Below are 8,806 nucleotides of genomic sequence, written 5' to 3'. Positions count from 1 at the left end.
GGTCCACGTCGGTCCCATTATTCCTGTAGATTTCAAGGTGGACCCCGACCACGACGTCAGTGCTGGGCTCTACCATACACTCCTACGCCGGTAGCTGCAACCCATCCTAGACCGCAATACCGTGGGGACTTAGGACTCCCCAGCCTCACCATCTTGCTCCTTCGGGCGACAAGTGTACTACGGACTATGCCGTGGGGACTTAGGACTCCCCAGCCTCACCAGCTTGCCCCCTTGGATTACAAGTGTACTACGGTAAAGCGCATCCGTTGATGAACGAGAGGTGGAAACACTTTTGACTACTCCGTCCCACTCCGGATCTTATGGTTAACACGGTTATTACGGCACAAGAATCACTGGCGACATTTGTTGTTTAATCCTAGATGGATATAAACCCTTGCAATGGAACCTCCACCATATCAACACAATCCATGGTTCCATTGCCCACCACATAGTCACATTCATAGTTATGAAAATAGTGGTTTTGGTTTTTATGCAATAGTGATAAACATAGTACTTTGCAAGTAATTTGATAGAAATACTCAAATGGCATGAGCAAGCGATGAACTTGCCTGAACACTGCAAAGTTTTGCAGTTGGAAGGTGTGGACTGACCCTTGTCCTCTGGTTCTGAAAAATAGCATCATTGTCCGATAAGGGCAATGGTTAAAGAAGCAATTATGCATGATTCCAGTTTTAGGGTTTGTCCCCCCCTTCCGATGTTGTTATTATTTCATGTAAGAGGTTATTACTAAGAACATCTTAGAGATACTGAATTTAAGGTAAATACAACCTTGAAATATTGTCAAGGTGTTTTTGATAATCCATTTGTATTAATGGACTTATTTTTATTATTGAAAATAGTATGTGGGATTTAAATGATTATTTAAATCATCAATTGAAGACTTATTCTTAGTTGTCTTCAAAAATTCCTTTTGTTATTTTATTTAAGTAGAGAATTTTATGCTGACAAATTTTTATATTTTTAATTATTTTTTTAGAGCTATTAAATATTTATTGTACCTTTTCAAAGTTTATGCATTTTAAATGATTTGTGAAATGGCAAAAATGCCCCTGGGCCCACCTGTCGGTGCAACCCAGTGGGTTAGGTCGAACCGACCGGCCTGGTCCGGCTCGACCAGCCCCATTCCCCTCTCTTCCTCTCACGCGCGACCTAACCCTAACCCTAATCGCTCTGGTGACTCGCGTCGCCTCCGCCGTCGCCGCTCGATTCCGGCGAGCTCCGCCGGAACTGGCCCCCGCCATGATGCGCAATCGACGCGCCTCACGACGGCGGTCATCTTCATCCGCGTCGATCTGGAGCGGTGCTGCTCCATCGCGTCCCCGATCTCCCTCGCGACGGCTAGGGTTACGGGATCGTGGCGATCTTGCTGCTCCAAGGGTTCCAGGCGCGATGGCGCCGCCGTGGGCCTCGCCACGGTGGTGTGGGGCTCTGCGGCGCTTGTCGGCGCATGGCCTGGCCTGGCCAGGTGCTACCGAGCACTCGGCATGCGCCGCCATGGCCGACATGGCCGCATCTGCTCGTCTGCTTGCCCCAGGTATGTGCGCCACCTCCTGCTCTCTCTCCTTGGCCTGTTCTACTCTTTCCCTTTCTCTTCTCCGTCCAGCTTGGTCACTGGCTTGCCGTGCCTCGTAGAGGTGCGGCCATGCCGTGATGCTGCTGCTGTTCTGCTCGTGCTGCTATGCTGCTTGAGTTGTTGTGCTAGTCGTTGTGCTAGCCCTACTGCTGTGCTGCTGTTGCTGCTGTGCTTGCCATGGCCCCGCTCTAGTCTTGTGCTTGTACTGATGCTCTCCCCTCTCTAGCTTATGCTTGTGCTGCTAAGCCTATGCTCATATTCATGCGAGTTCTTTTTCTGTGCCGCCTCTATACTGCTCATGAGCAAGCTGTGATGCTCATGGCTTGCCATGTAGCTCCAGCTGTTGTTGCATCGGATAACCATGTGTAGCCTTGGTTCTTGCCCCTGGCTTGATTGTTGTGATTAATCCTTGCATATTTGCAAGTGCCAGTGCCTCTGGGCTAGTTTAGTGTGTTCAAATTCATGATTATGCTCAATTGAGCATTACTGTTGGCTTATCAGTGTGATCCAGTGATGAATTGATATGTGATTTGCTTGTGTATTATGATCCAGTGGTTCATCAAACTTTTGATGTGCTTCTGGATACAATCATAACGTCATTAATTCAGTTATCTATTTATTCAGTTATGACTTGGTTGGATTTCTTCGGTAGCTGGCTAAATTCTGTTGTTGTACTTGGCTATGGCAATCTGTAGTAAGAGCTAGCAAGCTCTGATGATCATCTGATCATCATTTGCTTGATAGTTAACTGCTGTGTTTCATTCTGTGACTCTCTGGGCTCACTCTATGCTGTGTATGCATCACACAGGCTTGGCCTGATGTGTGCTGTTGCTTGCTTAAGCATTAATTGATGCTTGCCATGATCCATTTGATCATTTGCAAGACCCTGGTGCATCAATTGCTTGACTGTTTCATTTATCTGTTTATCCTTGCTTGATTGGATGGATAAATGATGTGAACTGTGATTCAGTGATGATCATTTCAATGAATTTGTTAGGGCTAGCTGGATGCCAACCACTGGTTGGGTACCCTAGCCCACTACTGAACCTTTCTGGTGATGATGTGGTGGTTCTAAATGTTGGCTGTAGGGTTGAGGTAGCCCTGGCAAAGACCGTGATGTCGCTGTGGTAGCTCCCCCTTTCTATGGCTTGCTGTGCATGGACAAATGCTTTCTGGCAGATCATGCTTGACTGCCAGAAGCCTTTTGATGTTGACAATACTGGTAGAAACTTGTATTTCTACCCTTCTGATGGTGTAGCTAGACTGTTAGGTGCTTGGTGACTTGGAATGGCTAATTGGGATCAAATTCATGATGGATTTCTCTGTTGTGTCACTGTGTTGACACAACCAGTGTTCCCTTGGGTTGTTTTCCTTCTAGCCTTTGCTTTATTTACTGGCACCAAATGTTTTTGCAACCAAGTGATGATATATCCAGGGTTTCCTACCCTTATTTGATTATGTGATGCAAGTGTATGCTTATTTATGAGCAAAACAGGGTTTTGCTCAGGTTGATCTTGTTTATACCTCACTCCAGCTCCTAGATGGTTTGTTGGTGTAGAGGATTGCTTCTGTGTTGTTCTTGTGGTTGATTTACTTGCCCTGCTCCTCCTGGTGAGCTTGATGCCTCTTGGTTATGTGATGTGGTGGTGGAAATGTGTTGAACAGCAGTGGCTGTTCAAACTGTTCTTGCTGTGCTTGTGTTCTTACCCTGGAGTCTCTGCCGATGGAGCTGCTAGGGTTTTGGCTTGGTGAAAAGGTTTTATATGCCTCTCCCTTGCTCTCTCTAGTCGACAGCAGTGGTGATTTCATTTGGTGACTCCTCTCAGTGCTGGTGTGCTGTTTAGCATGCACACAAGCAGTGTAAGCTGCCTGTGTGTGTGTGTACCCGATGCTTTGTACTTGGATGTGAGAAGATCAGCTCAGCAGAGCTGAACCATATCCTCTCATTTCTATTATTCTTCTAACCTGCCAAGTGGCAATGCCACTTGGCATAATTCTTGTCTGGCTTTGTTTTGTGCAGGGAATCAAGATTGTAATCAAGTGAAAATGGAGATCATCAGATCCAAGACCAAGTGATGATGTCCTGATAGTATTTAGGATAGGATCCATTCTTGTACTTTTCTTTTTATTTTCTTTTATTTTTCAATTTCTCCATTTCTTGTAATGTGTTGTAAAATTCCTTTATTTCTCTTATGAATATTGTAATGACAATGTAAATTGTGTGATGATCAATAAAGCTCAAAGTTTTCTCTAATGAGCTTGTCTTAATGTTTAAACTATTCATAATGTGTGTTATGTATTATTTACTTAATGAATTTCTTCACAATTCAAACATTTAGGGTAATTATTTAATATTTGAATTTGAAATTCAAATTCCACTTTGGTTTTGAATTCAACCATGCCACTTCATTTAAAATTCAATCATGCAACTTAAGTTTGGTGCAAACTCTCCCCTCTCTTCTCAAAACCCTAAACTTGTTAAGTGAGAGGCAAGTTTGTCGCACTCTCGAAACCCTAACCCTGTAAGGTGTCGAGAGAGAAACTTGTTCCCCTTCGATGCAGTTTTTGTTTAAAAGCGCGAAATTTCCCCAGAATTTACCATGCAATGCACATCCCTTTCTAAAATCTACCCCTCAATCGTCTCTAAACCTGGGACATTACAGCCTTTCCCCCTTAAAGAAAACTTCGTCCCGAAGTTGTGGTTGTAATACCTGAACAGCTCGGGGTATGTTTTCCTCAGGTCTTCCTCTTTTTCCCAGGTGGCTTCCCTCTCGGGGTGATGCTTCCATTGTATCTTGCAATACTTGATAGCTTTATTTCTGAGTTGTTTCCAGCTCTCCTCGAGAATCTTGGCTGGCTTCTCGATGTAAGTTAAGTCTGGTTGTAACTCGAGCTCATCATGTGATATTGGTTCATCTGGGGTCTTTAAGCATTTCCGGAGTTGTGACACATGGAACACATTGTGAACTTGAGCTAGCCTTCCCGGTAGATCCAATTCAAAGGCTAAACCTCGGTTCTGACTCAGTATCTTGAAAGGTCCTATGTATCTAGGGCTGAGTTTTCCTTTTACTCCAAACCTCTGGAGTCCTTTCATCGGGCTTACCTTAAGATAAACCATGTCTCCAACTCGTGGTTCCCATGTCCTCCTCTTCTGGTCGGCATAACTCTTTTGCCGACTTTGGGCTATCTTGAGCCTATCTCTGATGATGTCAATGATTTGTTGTTTTTCCTTGACATAATCAGGGTTGAACTCCTTGCTTGCTCTGGCTTCATACCAACATATCGGCGATCTACACTTTCTTCCATACAGAGCTTCAAATGGTGCCATCTTGATGCTGCTTTGATAACTATTGTTATATGAAAACTCTGCTAGTGGTAAGTGCTCTTCCCATGATCCTCCGAAGTCTAGGGCACAAGCCCTAAGCATATCCTCTAAGATCTGGTTGGTTCTCTCGGTTTGTCCACCTATCTGGGGATGATAAGCGGTACTATAGTCCAACTTAGATCCCAAAGCTTCGTGTAGTTGCTTCCAGAATGCTGATGTGAACACGGATCCTCGATTCGACACGATCTTCTTAGGCACTCCATGCTTACTCACGATCTCTTCGATGTAAAGATCGATGAGTTTCTCTCCTTTATCCTGCTGGTTTACTGCTAAGAAGTGTGCGCTCTTCGTCAACCGGTCCACGATTACCCATATCATATCCTTCTTTTTATTAGTCATGGGTAGTCCGGTGATGAAATCCATCCCTATTTCCTCCCATTTCCACTCTGGAATAGGTAAAGGTTGTAACTTTCCTGCCGGACTCTGGTGTTCAGCCTTCACTCTTTGGCAGGTATGGCATTCTGCCACATATTGTGCTATCTCCCTCTTCATGTTATTCCACCAGAATAGTTCCTTTAGGTCCATGTACATCTTTGTACTTCCCGGATGTATGGAATATGGTGTTTGATGAGCTTCCCGGAGTATTACTTCCTTAATTTCAGCAATATCCGGAACGCAAATTCTTTTCTGGAACCATAAAGATCCAGATTCTCCTCGGTGAAATTCTGATGGTCTTCCTTCGTCAATCCTCCTCATCTCTTCCATGATGAATGGATCGTCCAGCTGACCCATCATTATCTCATTCTTTAGGTTGACATTTAGCTCATCGGCTACTTGTAAAGCCGATAGTCCTTCATGAGCTTCCTTCTCCCAAAGTTGTATTTGGGCTCGACTTATTTCCTTCCTCAGCTCTGGTGATATTTCTTGTTCCACTCCTCCAGTACTCTTCCTACTCAAGGCATCTGCTACAACATTAGCCTTCCCTGGAGTGTAATTGATTGTCAGATCATAATCCTTGATCAATTCTCGCCATCTTTTCTGCCTCATGTTGAGTTCCTTCTGAGTAAAGAAGTATTTGAGACTCTTGTGATCTGTATAGAGCTCACACTTGGCTCCATAGAGAAAATGTCTCCATGTTTTGAGTGCAAAAACAACTGCTGCTAGTTCTAGGTCATGTGTTGGATAGTTTACTTCATGAGGTCTGAGTTGCCTTGATCCATAAGATATCACTTTCCGATCTTGCATGAGTACGCAACCCAATCCATGTTTGGATGCGTCACAGTACACGGTGTAATCCTTGCCAACTTCCGGAACCGCTAACACCGGTGCCGTGGTAAGTTTCTCTTTCAGAGTTTGGAAACTCTTCTCACACTCCTCTGACCACACAAAAGGTGTGTTCTTTCTTAACAGCTTTGTCATTGGTCCAGCTATCTTGGAGAATCCTTCAATGAATCTCCGGTAATATCCTGCCATTCCTAGAAATCCTCTGATTTCCTTGACAGTCTTGGGTGCTTCCCATTCTAGAAGTGCTGCTACCTTGCTAGGGTTAACAGCTATTCCATCCTTGCTAATGACATGACCAAGAAATTCCACTTGATCTAGCCAAAATTCACACTTACTAAGTTTGGCATAGAGTTGATGTTCTCTTAGTGTTTGCAACACTAGCCTCAGGTGTTCAGCATGTTCTGCTTTATCTTTGGAATAGATCAAGATATCATCGATGAATACGATGACAAACTTGTCTAGATATGGCATGAAAATCTTATTCATGAGATTCATGAAGATTGATGGGGCATTAGTCAATCCAAAAGGTACCACAAGGTATTCATGATGTCCATACCTTGAGACAAAGGCAGTTTTCGGAACGTCTTCCTTCTTGATCTTTATCTGGTGATAACCGGATCTTAGATCAATCTTGGAAAAGACTCCCACGCCTCTTACTTGATCAAATAGATCTTGTATCCTTGGAAGTGGATACTTGTTCTTGATGGTGACATTGTTCAAGTTCCTGTAGTCTCCGCACATCCTTCTTCATCCATCTCTTTTATCCACGAAGATCACAGGTGATCCCCATGGTGAAACACTTTCTTGAATGAATCCCTTTTGTTCCAAGTCATCCAGTTGCTCCTTAAGTTCTTTCAACTCCTTGGGCCCCATTTTATATGGTGCTTTAGCAATTGGAGCTGTTCCTGGAATTAGGTCGATAGTAAATTCTATCTCCCTGTCTGGTGGCATACCAGGTAATTCCGCAGGAAACACATCCTGGAACTCATTCACTACAGGTATATCCTCTAACTTCACCTCCTTCATACTGTTCAACTGTAACTCAACTTCAATCTGTGTATGTTTGTCGCCTTGGTAGATCATTCTACTTCCATCGGGACTTTTCAAAGATACTGTCTTGTTTACACAGTCAATCAATGCTCCATTAGCTTCTAACCAGTTCATACCAAGAATGACATCAATGTCCTTCATCGGTAGAATGAACAGGTCTGCGTCAAACGCGCATTTATTGATCATGATGACTTGTCCTTGTTTGGTATGGGTTACTACTATCGTTCCCCCCGCAGAAAGTATGGTTATGGGTGTATCTAACTTAGTGCAACTAATCCCATGTTTGATGATGAATTGTTGAGAAATGAATGATGTAGTTGCACCAGTATCAAAAAGTACTTTGCCAGGATGAGTGAGTATCTGGAGCGTACCTATCACCGCCTGGTCGGAGTTGACCACCTCCTCCAGACTGGTACAGTTCAGCTTGCCGAAGGGCTTCTTACTCTTCCAGCTTCCTCCTGTTTCCTCCTCGACCTCCACCTCCTCCGCACCGACCTCCTCTGGTGTTTCTCTTGGGGCAGTCCTTCAGCATGTGCCCCTCCTGGCGACAACCAAAGCATATAATCCTTGGTTTCTTGCAATCCTTGGCGAAATGCCCTGTGAGTCCACAACTCCTGCAAACGATTTGATTTGCAGTCTGGAATGCCTGATTCTTCCTACTACCGTAGTAGTAGTAGTAGTTGTTGTTGTATCTGGGCTTGAAACTCAAGCTAGTATTAGGCTTGTTACTAACAAACCTCTTAGGCTCAAACTTGGCCTTTTTCCGCTTCTCCTCCTGCAATTGCTTGAAATCATCTTCCAGAGTGATGGCTGCATCCACCAATTCTTGAAACTCCGTCGCTCTCATCATACGGAGCTGTACTTTGAACTAGGGACTTAACCCCTTCAGAAATCTCTTTTTCTTCTTGTCCTCGGTGTTGACTTCTTCAACGGCGTACCAGGACAGTTTAGAGAACTCCCTGACATAGGTCAGGATTGCCTTGTCCTTCTGCTCGAGACTTTCAAATTCTCGACGCTTCAGCTCCACAATACTTTCAGGGACATTAGATTCCCTGAACTTCCTTGCGAACTCCTCCCAGGTAAATACTTTTCCAGCCGGATAAACGGCTACAATGTTATCCCACCATGATGCGGCGGGTCCACACAACAGATGTGTAGCATATCGGACCTTCTCCTTGTCATTGCAACCAACCGTATTGAGCTTTCGCTCGGTATCCATAAGCCAATCTTCCGCGTCCATTGGCTCAAAGTGCGCGTATGCAAAAGATATAGGCTTAGTATTCTGGAAGTCTGCTAAGGTAACTCCCTGGTTCTCTGGCCTCTCTGCCCTATTCTGTTGCAGCAGCTCTTGGAAGAATTTGTTCTGCTGCTCCAACGTGATACGTTGCCTCTCCTCCACCATTTGCATATACTGGATGAAATTCTATTGCGTCATGGGTGGTGGTGGTGGAAACTGATTCCTGGCTGCTTCGTCAGCCTCTTCCTTCTGTTTTGCCTCACGCTCCATGCGCTGTGCGTCACTTTCCTCGCCTAACGCTCCCGACATATTCCCC

This window comes from Lolium perenne, chromosome 1, assembly GCF_019359855.2.
Source record: "Lolium perenne isolate Kyuss_39 chromosome 1, Kyuss_2.0, whole genome shotgun sequence".
Taxonomy (NCBI): domain Eukaryota; kingdom Viridiplantae; phylum Streptophyta; class Magnoliopsida; order Poales; family Poaceae; genus Lolium; species Lolium perenne.
This window is presented reverse-complemented; position numbering follows the sequence as displayed.